Below are 24,576 nucleotides of genomic sequence, written 5' to 3'. Positions count from 1 at the left end.
CAATGAAACAGTTCCTTGTTTATTTCCTGTAGTCGTCACAAAAATTTGAAGTGTTATTTAACTTTGAAAATAAACTTTTTTTCTCACAGCAGCCACAGAGAATAAAAGAAAAATTAATGCGATCAGGCTCTTCACAGCAATTACTAATTTTATTTTACCACGCAATCGAAGGACAGTCTGAATGGCACATCAACTGTTTTAACGAGTTTCGGCATGCTGCCATCAATAAATTCTAGAAGACAGATCTAACCGTTGCAACATGTTTAATGTTATCTGCTGCATAGTACCATGTACATACAATTATGTAGTACAGTTTGCTGAAAAGCGTTGCAACAGTTGACATATAAAAATAAATTGCCAACCAGACAGTTTTTTTTTCCTTTCTGAAAGCGTGTTAACCAAATTTGTGACATTGTTCCCGAATGGGCACCGATAAATATGCTTTTGAACATCTTCATGGCCAAGCAATAGTAATAACGACAATAAAAAACTAATAACAGTAAGAATAGTGTGCTTCGGTTTGGTAGCTAATTTGAAGAGAAAAATTTGCATTTCGTTAGTGTAACAGACATCATCTGTCAGTGTAGCCCATTAATGGTGAATTTAGCTGACGTAATCACAATAGCACTAAGAAGTAATTAATAGTTTTTGTTAATACAGTATACTTCTTTTATTATGGGATCTACTGAAATCTATAACCGAATGACTGTACGAATGGAAGAATTGAAAGGTGTACTGAAAGGCATGCAGACTTAAAAAGTAGGCATGTAAGCAAGCGTCTGTTGTTTCTACGTCGCACCGGATACGGTACTACTTTTAAATCTTTGCTCAGTGTGTGTACTGCAAAGATATCTCTGTTGAAATCGGGTATGTACACCACCAAGGAAAACACGGGTGCATTGAACCGTAGCCCTTAAATTTGCTAGCCGAGTCAGAAATATTCGCATACAGCTCCGGCGCGATCCTGTACATGATATATTGTTGCCAATGGAACATGACGTCAGAAAGAAACCGCGCGTCCCACTGACGAATTTTGTTGGGGCATACGCTTAGTTCTAGCAACAGTCTGAAGGGGAAGTTTAAAAGATTGAAAATATAAAAAATACGTTGTATTTCTTTTTATTTTTAGATGCAGCGCAGCAAGCGGGTGATATATAAGCGCCGCGCTTGTGTCAGCCATAAAGTTGGGGAGTCCTTGGCTGGAGGGGCGTTTGCCTAGCGGCGCTAACTGATTTATGCCTCGGGTTCCAGGTGCCTGCTGAGACTCCGCACGTAAACGTTTACCTGTTGGGAGCGCAGCTACTCAACCTGTTCGATGGGGTGAGGACACTATAGCGCCGTATATGAACCCAGCGTTCCTGGACGACACATCTTCTTGGGGCTTCCTCTCTTCTAGCCAAAATCTTCTTCCTCTTCTTCCGGTAAGTACCAAACGGCTTCACAGCGCAAAACGTGTTTGCTGTTCTCATTGCAGCGTGTGTGGTGCAGACTTCGTGATGGCGTAACGTGATCGTGTTAATTGTTTTGACCCGCCGCAAGAGGCTGGATTGGCACCGACAGAAGTGACTCGTTTGGTTTCAACTGGATACAGCTAGAGTGACTCGGTAGTTAAATAGCTATACAGCCTCTTTTTGATGTTTTATTTATTTCAAGACGCAGTGTTGGTTTTAATTCATCTTCAATTGGCGTTCTGCATTAAATTGTGTGTCGATCATTCTTAAGTTTGTATCAACAGCATTCCGAAAGCTACTGTTGCTCTATGAAAAATAACAGTTCCTTTAGCTCCCACTTCTGTCTATGCGTGTACGAGGGGCATTTGAAAAGTCAGTAAAAAGTCCGGGAGATAGCACCACCGGCGCGTATCGAGGTCATGTTTAGTTAGTGGCATCTTTGGACAGAACGCACATCAAGTTTCAGCCATATTGGTATATTTCTTTGTGTTGGGCAATTGTGTGAATCAAGGAAGTCGAGTGATTGTCAAAAAACGGACGAAAAAGAATTACGTGTGGTGATAAACATTACTTTATGAAAGGCAAAACGCCTCAGGAGACTAAAGAGAAGCTTGATAAACATTACGGTGACTCTGCACCTCCGATTAGAACAGTTTATAAGTGGTTTAAAAATTTCCGGAGTGGTCATGTGGGCACAAGTGATGCTGAACGTTCTGAACAACCTGTGGAGGTTATGGCTCCAGAAATGATTGATAAAATCCATGATATGGTGATGGATGATAGAAGAGTTAAGGTGCATGAGACTGCTAGTGCTGTGGGCATTTCGAATGAACGGGTACATAATATTTTGCATAAACATTTGGACATGAGAGAGCTATCTGCAAGATGGGTTCCGCAGTTGCTCATGCTTGACCAAAAACGGAATTGTGTGAAGTGTTGCAAGGATGGTTTGCAACTGTTCAGGAAGAATCCGCAGGAATTTAAGCGTCGTTTCGTCACTGTGGATGAAATATGGATACATTACTATACTCCTGAGACCAAGGAACAATCTAAACAATGGGTTACCAAGGCAGAATCTGCACGAAAAAAGGCAAAGACCATTCCTTCGGCCGGATAGGTTATGGCGACTGTCTTTTGTGATTCGCAAAGGGATAATCCTCATCGACTATCTGGAAAAGGTTAAAACTATTACAGGTGCGTATTATTTATCGTTATTGGACCGTTTGAAAACCGAGCTGCAAGAAAAACGCCGGCGATTGGACCGCAAAAAAGTCCTTTTCCATCACGACAATGCACCAGCACTTATCTCAGCAGTTGCGGTCGCAAAAGTAATGGAAATAGTATTCCAACTCGTTTCACATCCCCCCCCCCTCCTATTCTCCAGAGTTGGCTCCCTCGGACTACTATTTGTTCCTCAGTTCGAAGAAATGGCTGGCGGGACAAAGATTTTATTCAAACGAGGAGGTTATTGCAACAACTAATAGCTATTTTGCAGACTTGGAGAATTCAAATAGCGTTGGACGAAGTGTATAAGTCTAAAAGGAGACTATGTCGAAAAATAAGAAAGGTTTACCCCAAACACGTAAGTAGTTTTAAATTTTGCACGGACTTTTCAAACTCCCGTCGTAGCTACAGGGCTTGGAGAAAAACATTGACACTCCGCGAGGAATGCGTGCTTGAAGGTAAACGCAGGTCCCAGCCAAGGATGCAGGTTGCGCTGTTATCTTTGACCATGCATGGCACCTGTGCAATGTCCTCAATACGCTACAAGTGTCAGAACAGTGCTCTGTGACGTTATGAGTGCATTATGTCGGAGCTAAGTGATTCTGACGTGGGAAAATTGTTTTTGCTCAAACCATGGAAATCGAAGTGTTTGATGTTTTAAGAGGTATCGTATCGAATGCAGGCAAAGCGAAAAAACGTCACCCGCTAAGTCACAATGCGTAGGAAAGCGTGTGTTGACTGATCGTAATAGACGGCTATAGAAGAGGATTTTGACGAAACACACGAGAACGACAGCTGGAAAATTCACTACAGAACTGAATGTCGCACTCGCGAACCCTGTCAGCACCAAAACAACACTAAGAGAGCTCAATAAGCAGCGAACTGGAGGGCGAGCTGAAATTCTAAAACGACTCGGTAGTGATGCAAATTCGCGTAACAAGAAAATCTCGTGCCGAAGCCATAAAACTTGTACTGTGGAGCAATGGAATAATGTCATTTGACCAGGTTAGTCTTGTTTCACACTGTTTCAAACTTCTGACAAAGTTTTAGTCCCAAGAGTGACACGTGGCGTGTGTCGGTGATGGACTGGGCAGCCATTCAGACGCAGCCGCAACGACGCATTACTGCCGAGGGTTGTGTTTCCGTTTTGGCTGATGTGATTTCTCCTATGGTACAATGTTTCTTTCGCATTGGTGATGCTATGCACCAAGAAGATAGGGCCCCTATTCACGCAGGTCACATCGTCCAGGATTGGTTTTGTGAGCATGACGATCAAGCGTCGCATGTCCCCTAGTCATGACAGTCAGCACACCTCAGTGTTATTGAGCCTTTGTGATCTACTTTGGAGCGAAGGGTGCTCTATTTCTACCCATATCCATAATCGTTGTCCGCCCCAATAGTTGAACGGTCAGGCCGTTGGAATGCCACGCACGAGAGCCCGGGTTCGATTCCCGGCTGCGGTGGAAGCTGTTCTCCCTTCAGGGACTTCGTGTTGTGCTGTCCTCATCATCATTTCATCCCTATTGTCGACGAGCCAGTCGCCCAACGTCGCACTCCATAAGACTTGCACTCGGCGGCTGAACTTGCCGCCTGGGAACTCCCGGCCACTGACCCCATACGATCAGTTCCATTTTTTTCATAATCGTTACCTGAACTTGCCTCTGTTTTGCAGGGTAAATACTACAAGATCCCCTTGAAAATCGCAAAGGAGCAGTATATATCCATTCCGAGACGACTGGAATCTGTTTTGAACGCCGACATGTTGTGTTCTTGGTGTTTCCATATTTTCGTCCACCCCCTCTACGTCTGATCGTATGTCGCTGGAGCAATGAAGGTTGACAAGTGACTGAGAAAAAGAAAACCACATCATTCCCGTTTTCAAGAAAGTCGTCTGACAGATTCACTGAATTATATCGCTGACATTAGTATGTAGTAAAATTATGGAACTTATTCTATGCTCACCGATTATAAAATTTGGAGATCTAAAATTTGTGTATAGAAATTAACATGAATTGCTAAAGCAGAGTTCTTGCGAAACGCAGCTAGCTCTGCTCGTCCATCAAATCCAGAGGGTCATAGGCAAAGATGCCCTTGTTGATGCTAATAGCCCATACAAAAACTTCGACTGGTGAAAGCATCCGATAGTATAATCAAAACCTTTCCAGTAAACATGGATCCACAAACGAGCGATTTGCGATATAATTACGATTGTGTAGTTTCACTGACTGCAGTATCAAATACTGTCCAACTTAGTACAAATATACACTCCTGGAAATGGAAAAAAGAACACATTGACACCGGTGTGTCAGACCCACCATACTTGCTCCGGACACTGCGAGAGGGCTGTACAAGCAATGATCACACGCACGGCACAGCGGACACACCAGGAACCGCGGTGTTGGCCGTCGAATGGCGCTAGCTGCGCAGCATTTGTGCACCGCCGCCGTCAGTGTCAGCCAGTTTGCCGTGGCATACGGAGCTCCATCGCAGTCTTTAACACTGGTAGCATGCCGCGACAGCGTGGACGTGAACCGTATGTGCAGTTGACGGACTTTGAGCGAGGGCGTATAGTGGGCATGCGGGAGGCCGGGTGGACGTACCGCCGAATTGCTCAACACGTGGGGCGTGAGGTCTCCACAGTACATCGATGTTGTCGCCAGTGGTCAGCGGAAGGTGCACGTGCCCGTCGACCTGGGACCGGACCACAGCGACGCACGGATGCACGCCAAGACCGTAGGATCCTACGCAGTGCCGTAGGGGACCGCACCGCCACTTCCCAGCAAATTAGGGACACTGTTGCTCCTGGGGTATCGGCGAGGACCATTCGCAACCGTCTCCATGAAGCTGGGCTACGGTCCCGCACACCGTTAGGCCGTCTTCCGCTCACGCCCCAACATCGTGCAGCCCGCCTCCAGTGGTGTCGCGACAGGCGTGAATGGAGGGACGAATGGAGACGTGTCGTCTTCAGCGATGAGAGTCGCTTCTGCCTTGGTGCCAATGATGGTCGTATGCGTGTTTGGCGCCGTGCAGGTGAGCGCCACAATCAGGACTGCATACGACCGAGGCACACAGGGCCAACACCCGGCATCATGGTGTGGGGAGCGATCTCCTACACTGGCCGTACACCACTGGTGATCGTCGAGGGGACACTGAATAGTGCACGGTACATCCAAACCGTCATCGAACCCATCGTTCTACCATTCCTAGACCGCCAAGGGAACTTGCTGTTCCAACAGGACAATGCACGTCCGCATGTATCCCGTGCCACCCAACGTGTTCTAGAAGGTGTAAGTCAACTACCTTGGCCAGCAAGATCTCCGGATCTGTCCCCCATTGAGCATGTTTGGGACTGGATGAAGCGTCGTCTCACGCGGTCTGCACGTCCAGCACGAACGCTGGTCCAACTGAGGCGCCAGGTGGAAATGGCATGGCAAGCCGTTCCACAGGACTATATCCAGCATCTCTACGATCGTCTCCATGGGAGAATAGCAGCCTGCATTGCTGCGAAAGGTGGATATACACTGTACTAGTGCCGACATTGTGCATGCTCTGTTGCCTGTGTCTATGTGCCTGTGGTTCTGTCAGTGTGATCATGTGATGTATCTGACCCCAGGAATGTGTCAATAAAGTTTCCCCTTCCTGGGACAATGAATTCACGGTGTTCTTATTTCAATTTCCAGGAGTGTATTTTCGTTCTCAAAAAAATGGTTCAAATGGCTCTGAGCACTATGGGCCTTAACTGCTATGTTCATCAGTCTCCTAGAACTTAGAACTACTGAAACCTAACTAACCTAAGGACAACACACACGTCCATGCCCGAGGCAGGATTCGAACCTGCGACCGTAGCGGTCGCGTGGCTCCGCACTGTAGCGCCTAGAACCGCTCGGCAACTCCGGCCGGCTTTTCGTTCTCCCACTGACCAACGTTTCACTGGTTCTACTGGACTTACTCCTTTCTATGATGATGCAAGAACGACAGACTTGTTATCATACCACTTCAGCGCTATGATGCTCCTTTCTGTTTCAGTTCGATAATCGTATGATCCTCGTCCCTGCTTTTTCAGCTCACTGTCTGCTTTTAGATTGCAGCCTTGAAGTCTTGTGGGTCCAACAGTTCCAACAGCCAAAATGCCATAATTTTTCAGGGTAGAAATAAGATTGTAAGAGGTGAACCAATTGTCTGTAAAAACTTTAAAATTTTTATATTTTGGCAGTCCTTCCACAAGCCTTATCACAATATCACCACTTATACCAAGACCAGTATCATTATGTACAGTTCCTTTCCCTCAGTAAATTTCAAAATCGTACAAAATTCCACTAGAACCAGCACGGGCAAAAACTTTTATACCCCACTTGTGTGTTTGCTTTTTACATACTGTTTCAGGTATGAATGACCCTTGAAAGGAATGATTAATTCATCCACTGAATGATATTCCTCAGGTTCAATAATTGAAAAACCTTGTTTGATTTTGTCGAGAAATGGTCTCACCTTGAACAGCTTGTGATAATCAGGGTCCTCTCTTTTTTCATTTTAGTGTTTTCATTTACATGTAAATAATTTCTTAGCTTATCAAACCTATTTCCAGGCATTGAGTCAGCTATTGGAGAAAATCTTGTGCCCAGTACATTCTGTAACTAGGCATTTTCACAACACCTGCTAGGATGTTTATCCCTATATACTTTTCTATTTCACGAACATTTGTATCTAAAGATGCACCTTTTTTCTGTGTGCAGTATAGATCAGGTTGCTCGACTAGGTTCTGGATAATGTTATCACTACACATTGTTCTGAAATACGGCAAAGGTGTCAGTTCATCTCCTGGAGGGTCAGAAGAAACTGCATTACATGATGTGTCCAGTTCTTCAATGTCCTTCATTCTCCACCAAAGATCCCGGTGTGTATCACACTGAGTTTTCTGAGCTGAATGGCTTGGTGCAAGGTTTGGCTCAGCAAGTAATCTTGAAGCTAAGGGAACATCATCTTCATCATTGGCTTGAGGGTCCAGAATTTCAACCATATCAAGGTCCATTCCTTGAAGAAACTGTATATCCAGTGTAGTAGGGTCCTGCTGCCGAGCATTTTCAATCTATTCCTCCACATCAGACATATCAAGGTCCAAATCAGATAAATCACCTTCGAGAAGCAGCAATATTTCTTCTTCTGATAATGATTTATGATTGCGAATCATGTGGTAAACAAACCAGGAATTTTTTACTAAAGCAGCAAAAAAACTGGTAAATTATATCAATAAAAATTTTAACATATTAATATTAGTTAAAAGAAACTTGAAAATATTAGAGTTACACATTATGGTAAACTTTAGTCGAAGTTATTGCATGTACTACATTTGGTAACATAACAAATGCCCAATGATGCCAAATGGAATCACACATGTTTGTGACTTCTAAGCAGAAAATTACCGTAACTAGCATTATTTTCAAAGTGTTTACTAGTTATTTTACATTTTCAACAATAATTTATTCGTGCAACTTTATATGAGTTTGCTTCCTTTACCTTGATATAATATTTTGAAAGTCCAGCTGGGTGCACTGTACCGTAGACACCATGCAACAATACTTTTGTCAAGGCATTGTAGCCTGGTGCTCTCTGTTTTAGCGAATTCACGGCAGCCAACCTAAGAACAATGAACTTTAGAAAGCCCTGCACACTTGTTTATAATTTTTGGGCAAATAGTTTGGCCTTGGGAAAAAGTTAAATATGATGATGTCATATGGCATCACTGGACTGGAAAGGGTTAAGTTTTAAAACGATATGCACATTTTCTTGGATGGTTATCGTCGTACAAACATTAAAGACATCATTTCTTTTCGCACAATGAGAAAATGTAAACTCTACCTTACTGCAATCATATTTTTTATGCAAATTCACTTCATTAAATTTGTGCGAAGTAATAAAGTTGATACACTGGTAGAAATGAGGCATTCAAGGAACAAAAATTTAAGAAATGGATAGTATTTAAAAGCAAATTAAGCAAATAAAAATAAAGACCACAATTATTTTGATAAGAATTTTTATAAAAATTACCGTTCTCTAAGTACTGAACATGCGACCTTTAGCTTACAAGTTTAGAGCCTTAGCTAACACGATACAGAGCCACTGGCTAAACTCATTGTTTTAATGGTTTAGTTTCTGACGAGAAATTATTTTTGGCACATTTTCATAAAGGGTCCACCACAGTAGATGGCTGCACGCTGTGGGACCTGGGACCCAATCCAAAAAAATCGATTCCGTCCTTGGTGTCTCAGTGGCAGATAAACTGTGCGGAAATAAATGACTTATAACGATAACATTTTACTATCAGATGAAACACAGTTAATTAATACGTCGCACATAGAACTTCCTTTTTCCTTGGTAGCATATATAAACAAAACAAGTAAGCTTACTTTATTCTTCAGTGCTTCTCGTTTTTGTCTGTCTCTGCATATTTCGCAATCTCTAGTAAAATTTATATTTCACTCTCTTATTTCTACTGTTTTCATTGCTTTCCACTAGTCCACAGCGACCGGCAAAGAAACAAAGACACAAAACAAACGCAGGAACCACAAAAAATAACATGTTACACAATAATAGTTCACCAACGAGAAAGCAACGTCCACACTGGACAGCTGGTATCAAAAATACTGTAAGAAAAGCGAGCGCACTGTAGGAAGAATGAGCGACTGTAATAGCAGACTTACAAAAGTAAATACGATATCCATTAATTACTTTTTTATTGGTAATCCATAGAACCCTATAGTAATTGATAGGATTATTACGGGTAGCTCGGACAACATTGGGGAATTCCCTCGTAATTTCCGGTGTTGTCAACTTCACGACACATGATGTACGGTGTAGCCAACGCTCACTTTTAGAAGTAAGCTAAAACTATTACCACTCATTGTAGATTTGGACGCTACCCTCTTTCCATTAGACGGTAGGTAGAATAGCACTCATATACTACCAAGGGCGCCCATACCGGGGGGGGGGGGGGGGGGCAATGGGGGCAGTAGCAGTTGCTAACTGTTGCAACGTGGCTAATCCGGCACTGTGTATTGTACAGCACTCCCGTTGAAATGGTTGAAGAACTGGAGCAATTCCTTTTTTCTTCTTTTTCTTGGTTGGTTATTAACGGATTTGGCATGGTTAATTTAAAGGGTGGCCGGATGCCCCCTTGTCACCACGTTGTTAACCCAACTTCCTCCCTTCTCCCTCTCTGGAACGGAACAAATATCTGTGAGGAGTATTATTCGTGGGAATGTGAGCGAAAGTTTTCTAGACGTTGTAACTGAGGTGGGACTAGGACAGGAGACCGGTACCCACTTAGTGGGATATGGGGAAACCGCCTAAAAACCGCATCCAGGCTGGTTGGCTCATCGACTCTCGCTGTTAACCCTCCGGGCGGACTCTCCGTCCCAGAAGTGGCGCTTTAACACGCACGGCTATCTGGAAGGGTTGCAGAACTAGAGCAATGTTGTCAAGATCTAAGGAATTATCCAGGAATGTTTGAAATAATATTCGTAACTCACTGCGGAGACGTGTACAGTGCTGTGTCACAATACAAGGATGACACCTACTTAAAAAGAAAAAAGAAAAAAAAAGTGTACGGAAAACGTAACATATAACGTACTGAAACAGTACTGCATTTGTTGCTGAGTTAGCCGTAGGTGAAATTTGAGCCCAGTTACATGGGGAGTTAATCGGAAAGTTTACATTTCAAGTAAATTTATACTAACTAGGACCATATTTCATAGTGAAGTCAGTGTCGGCTCACAACCAACCACATATATGCAATTACGTGCCAAACAGCTGGATAGCGGGCCTATGTTTGTAGGAACTTTTTTGCGGTGTTAATTACGATCTACCTGTTTACAGACATGTCAGAAACTGCTACTGTTGTTCTGTGTGTTAGCTGAAGTGTTTGATACGGCTCACTTTCATTAGGGCTCTGTCATCAGTCTGTGCCTAGGCAGGTCTTTTGCTTTTCCCTGTTCTTCTTAACAATGTAGAAATTCTTAGTAGTATCTTTAAATAGAAGTGAAATTTATTTATGAAACATTGATCTCTAGTATCAAGTTGGTATCATAACGATATTTGTGATTCGAATGGCCACGGCGTACTGTACCTATAATTTCTTAGTATCAGTCACCAAAGGATAAACAGAGATTCTGCGCACAAGAGACAAAGATAACGATGTGTACCGCCTGCTTTAAGTTGTTTGTTGTTGGCCTGACAAAGGACAGCGGTTGGCCGAGAATTATCTTGGGACTCTCAGCTTCCTTCGTTATCGCTTACAATCATTGTTTTTCGTAGTGTTCGTTTCTTAACTTTGCAAATATTACTTCACTAACTAAATGAATAGTTTTATTTATGATGATTATAATAGACTGAATTAGCGATTTTCCATAATTTCAAACGAAACGCTAAGAACATTCCGAGAGTGACGTCGGATACTTGAACACGGATATCTTGACAATCTCGTGGGCTTTGCTTTATTCTGCTGGAATATAACGCCTGTATTTTACAGCCTTTTTTACTTAGAAATAAACTCAATTTATTAAGCTACTCCATGTCGACATTGTGGTTGATGCAATAAGCCAGCCCACCCTAAATGATCCTGAACGAGAGTACACACACCGAGGAGCTATTTTCGCTAAGTAATACCTGAAATATAGCGAATGTTCTGATGCGCGGAAGTAATTTTTAACGTTTGTAGGTGCCCAGTTATGAAACGGATTTTATAGTCGAGCTATTTTTTTCCGTGGCATCGCAAAAAGCCTCGGAGGAGGACTTCATCGACATAAAAACTGTACGCAACTTGATCAATTAGTAAGACGATATGATCTCCACAATCCATAATTATCCGGAAATTATGTCCCTTAAACATCTGCCATATTGTAGTAGCAAATGTAAACATCTATCATACTGTTTTTAAAAAAACACATGACTCATAGGGTCATTATATTGCTATAATTTCAAATGTACAAAATGTCGACATTGGGCAGTAATACATACTACACTACCAGAAAAAAATGCATCTTCCTCAAGGACATTTTATTGACAACTAAGATGTCTGTTACCAAATTCAGAGCAAGTGAAACACACGTCAGAGTAAAGGGTGTCTGAACAGTTGCATCAATATACAGTGTACCCCCCTCTGGAAGCAATGCAGGCGTATATTCATATAGGTGCCGAACGACATACTGTGATGGATTGTACCAGGCATCTTGCTCAATTTCTTACAATTCGACAATAATTCATGCAGGCCCTGGAGAAGTAGTAAGTTCCCGCTTCACCATGTCTCACACGTGTTGAGTTGGCGAAAGATCTGGTGACCCTGCTGCCCAGAGAAGTTGCTGTACACCTTCAAGAGCACCTTGCGTCTCAACAGCCGTATGTGGGCGTGCACTGTCCAGCTGAAAAAGCATGTCACCATACTGTCGAAAAAATGGCAATAGCACGGGAATAACAGTTTCTGATGTGTAGCGGGCACTTGTTACTTTACCCTGCGGGAACATCAAATGTGACCACGAGTTGTAACTGATTCCGCCCCCCCCCTCCCCCCCCCCCCTCGCCCATACCGTGAAGCCTTGAATGGGAGCTGTGTGTCGTGGATGAAGGCACTCTGGAATAGGCAGCTCGGCATGTCTACGCCATACACGTATACGGCCATCACTCGCACAGAGACAGAACCTACTCTCATAACTGAAGACAGCAGAGCGCCATTCCAGTGGTCAGTGGTAGCTTGGCCAGTGGCACATGCGATCTTAATTCTGCTGCAAGCAGACGGTTCCCGATGGTCCGAGATGTGCCCGGATTTCGTCCATGGATGATATTTTGGCTGCCATTGCTGCTCGCACAATTCGTCGATCTTAACGCGGACGTCCAGAACCTGGTCTACAAGTGTGGGAATGTTCCGCAGACCACTGTGGAAAGCAGTGACACTCCATCGATACATTGTGCCCAACATGTGCAGCAATTTGTCCATACGTCCATCCCATTTCCTGCAGGCCTACAACATGATCCTGCTCAAATGACTGAAGCTCTACGTACTCGTCAGTACGGCATGACTGTAATTTAGAATGAACGCTACACGCACTATTCATCCCTAAAATCAGTACATCTACATTTATACTCCGCAAGCCACCCAACGGTGTGTGGCGGAGGGCACTTTACGTGCCACTGTCATTACGTCCCTTTCCTGTACCAGTCGCGTATGGTTCGCGGGAAGAACGACTGTCGGAAAGCCTCCGTGCGCGCTCTAATCTCTCTAATTTTACATTCGTGATCTCCTCGGGAGGTATAAGTAGGGGGAAGCAATATATTCGATACCTCATCCAGAAACGCACCCCCTCGAAACCTGGCGAGCAAGCTACACCGCGATGCAGAGCGCCTCTCTTGCAGAGTCTGCCACTTGAGTTTGTTAAACATCTCCGTAACGCTATCACGGTTACCAGATAACCCTGTGACGAAACGCGCCGCTCTTCTTTGGATCTTCTCTATCTCCTCCGTCAACCCGATCTGGTACGGATCCCACACTGATGAGCAATACTCAAGTATAGGTCGAACGAGTGTTTTGTAAGCCACCTCCTTTGTTGATTGACTACATTTTCTAAGCACTCTCCCAATGAATTTCAACCTGGTACCCGCCTTACCAACAATTGATTTTATATGATCATTCCACTTCAAATCGTTCCGCACGCATACTCCCAAATATTTTACAGAAGTAACTGCTACCAGTGTTTGTTCCGCTATCATATAATCATACAATAAAGGATCCTTCTTTCTATGTATTCGCAATGCATTACATTTGTCTATGTTAAGGGTCAGTTGCCACTCCCTGCACCAAGTGCCTATCCGCTGCAGATCTTCCTGCATTTCGCTACAATTTTCTAATGCTGTTCCAGAGAAGCCTGCTGAGCGCCAGCTGATCCCCAATGACTATGACTAATGGATCACTAACTCTACAACTCCCCAGTGTGCACATATCAACCCTGATGCCACCGATCACAGTTGTTGAAGGTGTTGCATTTTTTCCGGCAGTGTATTAAAGCAGTTCCGAATAGACAGTACTGGACATTGAATTTCATGTGGACGTATTGCAGCACAGACCCGTGTTGTACAGCATTTCACAACTTTGGGATTCGTCTATGTTTCCTTGTAGACTTCCCGGTTTAATTTTCAGCATAAACCAAGTCCGGAAGAGTTAAGTTTAGCGAGCGTCCACGCTATTTCGTTTTTCCCCTGATGACCGTTCCAACCGATACGTCTTTCGCCATTTGATGTGCAGTGAGAATACAGCCCAGATAAACAATGTAGAACAGTTTTATTGAAAAGTACATAGAACGAATTATTCTTCCTTTGGAGAAAAGTTAATCATTACAATAGACTGTGAAAGTTCGTGATTAGAACTGAATTTACACAAGTCTGAAATTAGGCTGAAGGCCGTTGTGATGAAACAGACGAAGTTAATACAGGGTGTTTATAAATGAACATCGGGGTTTTAACACTTTATAATATTTATTATCTTAAACTTACAGTTATAAATGATATTTCAAATGAAAGAGCAACTCAAGCAGTTTTACCAAGAACCTTATAAATGTTCAATGTGAGCACCATTTGTCACACGGCACACACCAAGTCTATAGCCGAGTTCTTCCCAAACGTTGATAAGTGTGTCTTCAGTGATTGTAGCAACAGCTGCTTCAATCCGGTTTCTTAAATCAAGGAGGTCTGCTGGTAGTGGAGGCACGTACACATGATCCATGATGAAGTCACAAAGGAAAAAATCATATGGCGTTAGGTCGGGTGAACGTGGAGGCCATGCAAAGCAAGCCCTTTCATTGGGCCCCTTGCGGCCTATCCAGCGCTCGCCTATAGACTTAATGTGTGCCGTGTGACAAATGGTGCTCACATTGAACATTTATAAGGTTCTTGGTAAAACTGTTTGAGTTGCTCTTTCATTTGACGTATCATTTATAACTGTAAGTCTAGTGTAATAAATATTATAAACCGTTAAAACCCCGATATTCATTTATAAACAGCCTGTATTACCTCGAAACAAAATGGTTAAGGTATTCGTGGCCACTTGTTGACAAACTACCTGTTGGCTTCAGTCTCGGGTTCTTCGTCCGATGTTTGATAATTTTTCCGACATTTCGCCAGCATTGTCAGAGCTTCATCCTCCATTGCTGACGATAGACTGCAGCTTACCGCTTTGAGTCGTTGTTTCTCGTAGTATTCGTTACTTGACTTTGTAAATCTTACATGGTGGTGCACGAAATGTGTTGCCATTTTGTTTTTGAATATAAACTTTATTATCAATACAATCTGAAAGGAACATATACTACAATGAAGAGCCGTCCATGGAGATTGTTCTACTTGAGCACATGCTCAATATGTCCACCATTTCGTTTCCTAACTTCCTTCAAACGAACACTGAAGTTAGTGATTACCCTACGGCACATGTGCCCCGTAATTTCACTGCAAGCTTGAAGAATAAGTCTTCTGAGCTCCATTAAATCACGTGGACATTTCGGGAAAATTTTTTCCTTTAGGTACCCCCAAAGAAAAAAGTCACATGGATTCAGGTCTGAACTATTGGGGTGCCAATTTTGTCCGTCATTGAAGCGACCTGGAAACCTGAGTGACATGATCCGCATGTCGAAATGCTCGTGTAAAAACTCCAACACATTGTTTGCAGTATGTGGCCTTGCTCCATCTTGCATGAAACACTGCATTTTGAAGGGCAAGGCAGTAGCAAGAAGCTGTGGAATGAAGCTGTTGCGAAGCATGTTAAATAACGCTCGCTGTTTACAGTTTCTTCAAAGAAAAAGGGTCCAATAAGTCCATGACTGGAAATTGCTGCCCACGCTGTAATCCTTGGAGCATAATGTTGTCGTTCATGAACCACTTGAGGGTTTTCAGTGGCCCAAAAGCGTGCATTTTGTTTGTTAACTACACCGTCTAAATGAAAATGCGCCTCGTCTGAAAAGCAAACGTTGTCGAGAGTTTCTTCCCTATCCTCCGCCCACCGAGCAAACGGTAGTCTCTGCTGCTTGTGTTCTTCAGTGAGCTTCTGTGCACAGGTCATCTTGTATGGGTACATATGGAGGTCACTTTTAAGAATGCGTTGAACAGAGCGTCTGGATATTCCCAGTTGCACTGCTGCCTTCTACACGATTTCCCGGGACCTCTCTGTACAGCAACTCGTACCGCTTCAGTATTCTCCGGCGAACAAACAGGCTTAGGCCGACATCGCTTCGCTTCCAATACTGCTCCTTCCTGTACAAATTTATCGTACAACCTGTGGATGGTCTTCTTGCAAGGGACCCATCGTGTATTAAACTGTTGTCGAAAACGCCTCTGAGTCACAACAAGGCTTTTCGTTTCATGAAAAAGTAACACAATTGCCGATCGTTGCTGTGTCGTCAGTCTTCCATTGTCAGCCATTGCTGCTTACTAGTCTCCTATTGGGAGTATCGTGAATTACACGTCGTTTTGTAACTCATTTGTTTTTCCAAGCTCTGCTGGTACTGCTGTAGAGATCCCAGCGGGATATCTAATGTGCGTCGTAAATTGTGAAAGAAAAAATTGGTAACACATTTCGTGCGCCACCCTCTACTTCACTGACTAAATAAATAATTTTATTTTTAATGATTATAATAGACTGAGTTAGCAATTTACCACGGCCTTAGATTATATGTATTGGGCGCGTCAGCAAGCAAGGGCTTTCTCATGGTCGTTTTCGTTGTGTTTCTCCTCTTGCTACCTGCAACGGTTGTTCTCCGCAACACGGGAAGCCAGGATCCGTTCATCTTCAGACTTTGTTCTTTCTTATTGAAGCCATTGTCATATGTGTGTATTTATGTACCTTCCCTGGACAAGCTGGTGTAATATCTTTTCTCTACTACAAGAACTTCCGCGTCGCGAATTTCACTAGTGATGGGTATGACAGCGCTTATTCCGCCACGGCCGATTTCTCCACCTGCCCCAGTCTGCAAAGCCACATGGTATTCTGTATATTCCCGGTATCGCAAGGATATCTTTTCTCCTTTGCCTATCTGAGACACTCTCTGATCTTCCTTGTCGTTTTAGAAGCAGTCTTTACGCCGTGTTTGCGCAAAATGCCCGATTCTCTCCGTCACTCTGGAAATGTATGGCAGAAGGGCCGTACCCGACATTTCGTTTTTGATGTTCACTTTGCCGTGTGTTTGATTCTATGGCATGTACGTATGGAAAAGTTTATGTTGGCGTGACTGGACAATCAATAAACACTAGCGTCGCCTAGCATAAGCGGCATTGCAGGTTGGGACAGATGGTGAAATCGGTCGAGGCCGAAAACGCACTGTGTGAGACCGACCACACAGTGGAATTCGGCGAGTCAGGATGTTCTTGCTGTAGAGAAGAGCTATTGCACCAGCTTGTTCGGAAAAGCTATAGGAATACACAAACATGACAACAGCTTCAACAAGAAAGACGGAAGTCTAAAGTGAACGGATCCTGAATTCTCGTGCTGCAGCGAGCGACCGTGGCAAGGACAAGGGGACAACCGCAACGGAAATGATTTCGAAAAGGCCCCCGGACTTTGACGCTCCAGATACATTTGCGTCCACGTGCGCGACTCTAATCCACCGTCAGCACTGGACAGTGAAACTGTGACAATGCCAGCCATTCGTGCTGGCGTGAGGTCAGAAAAATTGTTCTAACAGACGTCGGCCTAAGAACCCGAGACAGAAGCCAACAGTCAGTTTGTCATTTCCTCGGAGGCAGGACAAAGCGACGCAGTGAGGGCTGACTTTTGGTACAAAGTTCCTGGTCGTCTCCGATGCAGAGGCAAAGCCCTAGTGACGGTGAATGTAGGCAGACACTGGCGGCTCCCTCGGTCGGCAGTGGATAGTGCGGCACGGCATCGTATGCAGCGAGGGTTCCGATCGAGATTCTGATAGAAGAACTGTTCTTGCAGCCGGCGCCTGGCCCAGAGCTCGACCGAAGATTAGCTTGCAATTTTTTTTCTTTGTTGTTATTTCAATTCCTCACAAAGGGGACGGGCTGGCAGCCGATGGAAACCGCTCTTCAGCCAAACATTACATAAACTGTATATAAAAGAGGGTTATAACATAAAAAGTTGACAACAACAAACGATTATGTAAAAAACACATTGATGGAAGATTTTTACATGAAAACAAATGACAGTAAAGAAGGTTTTTGTAAAATACAGATAGCTGAAAAATATTGATGGATTTTAGAGCTTGTTTGACGATTTTATATTATAGTTAAATATGGTCACTGATGAATAGGAATGATGTCATAGTGCAATGGTGATGCTAGGTGATACATGAAAATAATTATGATAAGGGTGCGATGAAGAATATGACTATGGAGCTCTGTAGAACCGCAGGCGGCGACTAGAAGTGGGAAAGGTGGATCATGGAGGAAGGAGAAAGTGGTGTGAGGTGGAGATTGTGATTAGGGTTGGAAACAGAGGCATATCTCGGAACGGATTTCAGTGTTGGGAGTGGGAGTTGGTTGACATTCCGGCGGAAGAGGATGGGTAAGTCATGATAGGATAATACTGCTGATTTTTTTGTAGTATTTAGTCACTTATTACTTCTCGAGAAAAGCAGCGAACGGTGGATGGACTAAGTTTTACTTTTTTTGCCTAATTAATTTAATATTTGTTTCTTTGTATCTTGAAACTATGTCAAAATATGTCAACGCTTGTTTGATTTGTACGTTTAATACAAGAAATAACAGGAATAGCGATTTTAACAGTCAGGTTCAAGAAGTGTGGAGGAAAGGCCAGCCAAGCAGCAGTGTTGCCAACGGGCAGCCCAGCTACCTGCCCGAGGTCTTTAGATGTCGCCTTGAGGTAGCCGCGTCCGTGACCAACTGTCTCGTAAACAGTGCCGCCCAGTTATTTAAAGATAGCCTCTGCCACGCGCCCGTTCGGGTGGGCTACGGAACACACAGGTGACGGCGTAGCAGCGGAGTGCGTTTATTCCAGGTACGCTAGGCAGGCGCCGCTTGCACACTGGAGTGTCACGTCTTCCGCTCTGTGGCAGAGGATACTTTTGCTGTCACCACCACTTCCGCTCTCTCTCCACCAACGGCTACAGATCACTGAGATGCGCGTGGAACAGGACACTTCTCACTGTTCCAGTTATTAGGAATTTTCACCATTCCAATCACGTATGGAATGCGGGAAGAATTATAGCATAAATGCCTCTGTGTGCACTGCAGTTAGCCTCATCTTGGGGCTGTCATATATTCCCTGATTCCTCACTTAATGCTGGTTCTTGAAAATTTGTAAAGCCCGGTCCACACGCAACGATGTGTCTGCGCAGACATCGGCGCAGATTTCTGTACATGCAAAAGACCGCTGCAAATGTGGTGTGTTCACACGACACAAACCCCAATCTACTACTCGCTCGCCATCTGTCGGTGTAGAAAAGAAATATCAGTGGCAAACGACTACGCTCACCGTAAACGTCAAAAATTTAATTCAGTTATTTTGAAATATAGAAATGGAGGAAGTGCTGTTGTGGTCTGTGTTCGCAGCTTGTGTTGCAAAAAAACATTCAGACCAACCGCAGGAAACAGAGAAAGCGGTCAAAATGGTGCAGACAGTGGCTGCTAAAGCGAAAGCAGTTTTCTGACGTACACTTAGTGCGAGAGTTGCAGGGCGAACCTGTTTTGTTTTACATTACGTGGTGTTCCATTTCCTGGCACATTGGCACTCCAATTTCATGTCCTGCTTGGTCTTGGCGTTTCTTGATCACTAAGAAAACCAAGCAGATCAAAATACCATAACATTGGCTGGTATACTTGATCTACTCCTACACCAGATCTTCTAGATTTCTGAACTTTGTATAACTCTTTTCGGCAAACAGTTCGCTGACAGACTTAATTTACTTGACTTGCCTTCATGGATCATCCTTCAGGAGAGCGTAAATAGCTTCAAATGTGTTGGGTATTATTTTACTCGACGCTTGTTTCGATATTGCAGTTGAAAATTCCAAATCCTTGTAGCTCCTTCCTGTTGCTAGGAATCTTAATGTTACCGCCAGCCGTTCATGAGGAGAAATTGCCCTTCTCATACAAGTATTTTTTCTCATAATATGAGGGGTTACAAGCTTTAAGAGATAATTATAAGTTTCGACATCCATCCGCAAATAATTTCGCCAGTTCGCAACGAATTTTTTTTTTATTACCGTTTCTCTGTTTGCCGAGGCGTCAACTGCCCGCAATATTTCAATTAGAGCATTGTATGCTGCTGTATTTTTGTCTCGGTCACTGTATTATTTACTTTTAATCTTCCACAAACATGGGTGGTTTCTATATATTTCAATGAATTCACTTACAAACTCTCGAGAACACTGACGAGTATCAGCCATTTTAATGCCCTGTGCGCACAAATCCAAACACTAGACTGAGTAAACAACTGTTTCGCGCCAGATTTGCGGCGATCTCCTGTACACACGCTCCAACTTGTCTGTGCAGATGTGGTTTGAACCCACAGATTTGAGAGGTTTCACTCAAACCTCCAACTCCAACTTCGAGGTTTGCACACACCTCAGGTTGGTGCAAATCTTCTGTCCACACGCAACGATCTGTCTGCGCAGATGTGATGTGCGCAGACATTTGCGCAGACAGATCGTTGCGTGTGGACGGGCCTTAAGTAAGCATTCTTGCGATAGTTGGCGTGCATCTGCAAGTGTCTGTCAGTGCAGATTTTTCAGTTATCTGCATGATTTTTATTTATTTATTTATTTATTTATTGTTCCGTGGGACCAAATTAAGGAGAAATCTCCATGGTCATGGAACCAGTCAATACATGAAATTATAGCACGATAGTAGAAACAGATAAAATGAAATATAAAAAACATATTCAAGCGACAAGTCGTAAGTTTAAATAAAGAAAATCAACAATGTAACACTGGAATTTGTTTAATTTTTTTAGCTCTTCCAGGAGCTCCTCGACAGAATAGAAGGTGTGAGCCATGAGGAAACTGTTCAGTTTAGACTTAAAAGACTTTGGGCTACTGCTAAGATTTTTGAGTTCTTGTGGTAGCTTATTGAGGGCTCTCCCACTGGCCAAAGAGACCCTTCTTTATACACCGTCCAGTGACCACCGCATACGCTCTATGGGCAACGAGCAATAACCTTTCACAGACGGTAGTTTGCAGAACGCCAGGTTAGCCGAGAGCGCTAATGCGCTGCTTCCTGGACTCGGGTGGGCGCACCGGCCCCGGATCGAATCCGCCCGCCAGATTAACGACGAGGGCCTGGATGTGGTTTTTAGGCAGTTTTCCACATCCCACTAGGTGAATACCGGGCTGGTCCCCACGTCCCGCCTCAGTTACACGGCTCACAGACATTTAAAACACATCTGCACTTTTCCATGATTTACACTAGACGCAGACAGATGGGGTACTCTGATTCCGTCCCAGGGGGTACGGGGTAGCGGCAGGAAGGGCATCCGGCCACCCCTTCCAGTTAACATGCCAAATCCGATTTAACCACGCCAACCCCGCGCAAAATGCGGGACAAAGGCGCAAGCGATAGATAGAATAGACGGTAGGTGGCAGCACTAGTAGCTGCAGGTTACACAAAGCGGGTCAGGAGGACGCGGAAAATACTGCAGTCAATGTAACACGGGATCGAAGCGATTTATTCGAAGTCGGAAAGCTCAAGGCCATTGGCGTTCGGGCCAAAGGTGGAAGCATTTCCAAAACGGCTTAGTTTGTAAACTGTTTGCATGCTCCACTGGTTAAGGTATATCGTGCGTGGGAAAATGGTGCTATCCAATACCGGCGCCGAGGCAACTATGGTACACCGCGGTCTCTAAATGACAGGAGTGCTGACTGCTCTCCATCAGCCACGAAGGTTGGATTTTGCACGCCAGTACCGCAACTGCACGTCCACAGAAAGGCGACAGGTGGTCTTCTCAGAAAACTCGCGTTTTATACTCCACTGGACTGAAAGCAAACACCCTGCTACAATCGCCAGAAGGGTCCAGGCCGGATGGCATTTCTTGGGTTATATCATCATTCTAGGAGGCGCAATGGATCAATAGAAGTATGCATCTATACTTTGGGGCCATGTCAAGCCCTATCCCTACTTCGTTTTTCCTCGGTACGATAGCATCTACCAGCAGGATAATGCAATGTACCACACAGTAGCTGTGTACGTGTGTGGTTCAACGAGCACCAGGATGACTTTACCGTACTCCCCTGCACCACACTTTCAGGATTTAAACCCACCTCTTGCTGGACTGCCCACTTTTAGCCGCTCTGTGGCAGACTTTTAACTTTCCCAGCACCCTGCCTTCGGTGTTGGGCGACAACGCCTCCAAAACAGCTTTAGTTTTACGTTTTATCCGTGAGAGTGGGTTTTATACTTCTATGTAGGTTTTAGCGCATGTCCTTTGTCCCTCTGTGTCCTCCACCCTAGTGTTGCAGAGTGGCTGGCTTTCCCTTTTTATTCTTGTGGTTGGCCAGCCACTGTAATCTGCCTTCATGTTTTACTCTCTTCTGTTTTAGCCTCTCTCTGTTGTTTTCTTGTCCTCTTTTGTTCCTCTTAGTGGTCGTTTCCTTCCCTTCGTTCTTGTGGCTTTTCCTTTCTTTCCGTTTTGTGTTATACGTTTATTCTCACACTTGTGGCATTGTTTTATTAGGAACAAGGGACCGATGACCTCGTAGTTTGGTTCCTTGTCCCGCCTTTAAACCAACCAACCAACCAGTTGAGAATCTGTGCTACCACCTCGATCGGGCTGTTCGGGCCGTGGATCCTCAAACGAGAAACCTAGCACAGCTGATCATGGCACTGAAGTCAGCCTGCCTCCACACCCCTGCCAGTATCTTCCAGAACCTCATCTGACTCTTTCTTCGCGTCTGGTAGCGGTCCACACTGCAAAAGGTGGTTATTCAGGCTTTTGACACGCGGTCACATTAATGTGACTAGACAGAGTGTATGGTACATATTCCGTGTTATTCGTTTTTGACAGGGTCCCACACACTTCAGCAATATCCTGGGATTGTCATACGAGAGTTTCGCAAGCAATCTGTTTTGCATACTTACTGCATTTTCTATGTAGCCTGCAAAGGAACCGAAGTGGGCCACCAGATTTACCCAATACTGAGCCTCTGTGATCATTCCCTTTCATACCCCTGTAGATTGTTATGTCCAGGTGTTGGTGAATTGACCGATTCCAATTGTGACTCATTTCCTGTCCGATTTGTTGATCCTGCTTGGGAAGAATAACTGTTTTTTTGACTCCTTATGAGTTCTAATATCTCTCATTTTTCCCTCGCCGTCATTTCGCAAGAACCAATGCGAGTACGAGGGGCGTTTGAAAAGTCCGTGCAAAGTCCGAGAGATGGCACCACCGGCGCGTATCGAGGTCATGTTTAGTCAGAAGCATCTTTGGAAAGAACGCACACCAAGTTTCAGCCATATTGTTCTGTTTCTTTGTGTTTGGTATTCGTGTGAATCAAGGAAGTCGAGTGACTGTCAGAAAATGGACGAAGAAGAATTTCGTGTGGTGATTAAACATGAAAGGCAAATCACCTCAGGAGACTAAAGAGAAGCTTGATAAACATTACGGTGACTCTGCACCTCCGATTAGAACAGTTTATAAGTGGTTTCAAAATTTTCGGAGTGGCCATATGGTCACAAGTGATGCTGAACGTTTTGGACGCCCTGTGGAGGTTACGACTCCAGAAATGATTGATAAAATCCATGATATGGTGATGGATGACAGAAGAGTTAAGGTGCGTGAGACTGCTAGTGCTGCAGGCATCTAGAATGAACGGGTATATAATATTTTGCATAAACATTTGGACATGAGAAAGCTATCTGCAAGATGGGTTCCGCGATTGCTTACGCTTGACCAAAAATGGAATCGTGTAAAGTGTCGCGAGGATGGTTTCAGCTGTTCAGGAAGAATCCGCAAGACTTTAAGCGTCGTTTCGTCACTGTGGATGAAACATGGATACATTGCTATACTCCTGAGACCAAACAACTATCTAAACAATGGGTTACCAAGGGAGAATCTGCAATCTGCACCAAAAAAGGCGAAGACCAGACCTTCTGGCCGGAAAAGTTATGGCGACTGTCTTTCGGGATTCGCAAGGGGCCGGCCGCGGTGGTCTCGCGGTTCTAGGCGCGCAGTCCGGAACCGTGCGACTGCTACGGTCGCAGGTTCGAATCCTGCCTCGGGCATGGATGTGTGTGATGTCCTTAGGTTAGTTAGGTTTAAGTAGTTCTAAGTTCTAGGGGACTGATGACCACAGCAGTTGAGTCCCATAGTGCTCAGAGCCATTTGAACCATTCGCAAGGGATAATCCTCATTGACTATCTGGAAAAGGGTAAAACTATTACAGGTGCATATTATTCATAGTTATTGGGCCGTCTGTAAACCGAGCTGCAAGAACAACGCTGGCTACTGGACCGCAAAAAAGCCCTTTTCCATCACGACAATGCACCAGCACACACCTCAGCAGTTGTGGTCACAAAATTAATGGAAAAAGGATTCCAACTCGTTTCACATCCCAGACTTGGCTCCCTCGGACTACTATTTGTTACCCAATTTGAAGAAATGGGTGTGGGACAAGAATTTTATTCAAACGAGGAGGTTATTGCAGAAACTAATAGCTATTTTGCAGACTTGTACAATTCCTATTATTCGGAAGGGATCAACAAATTAGAACAGCGTTGGACGAAGTGTATAAGTCTAAGAGGAGACTTTGTCGAAAACTAAAAGCCGGCCGGAGAGGCCGAGCGGTTAAAGGCGCTGCAGTCTGGAACCGCGCGACCGCTACGGTCGCAGGTTCGAATCCTGCCTCGGGCATGGGTGTGTGTGATGTCCTTAGGTTAGTTAGGTTTAAGTAGTTCTAAGTTC

General features: G+C 44.2%; 1 protein-coding gene across 1 annotated transcript in view; it reads left to right on the top strand.

Moving 5' to 3' along the window:
• Positions 1-24,576, top strand: part of LOC124568236 (putative phospholipase B-like lamina ancestor) — a 163,052-nt gene that overhangs the window by 77,824 nt on the left and 60,652 nt on the right. The window contains exon 2 of the mRNA XM_047131056.1: positions 1,252-1,421. The gene's annotated coding sequence lies outside the window, so the exon portion shown is untranslated. The remainder of the gene's footprint in view (positions 1-1,251; positions 1,422-24,576) is intronic.

This window comes from Schistocerca americana, chromosome 1 (genome assembly GCF_021461395.2).
Source record: "Schistocerca americana isolate TAMUIC-IGC-003095 chromosome 1, iqSchAmer2.1, whole genome shotgun sequence".
Lineage (NCBI taxonomy): Eukaryota > Metazoa > Arthropoda > Insecta > Orthoptera > Acrididae > Schistocerca > Schistocerca americana.
Note: the sequence above shows the minus strand (reverse complement) of the source record. Positions and strands in the feature narration are given on the sequence as shown.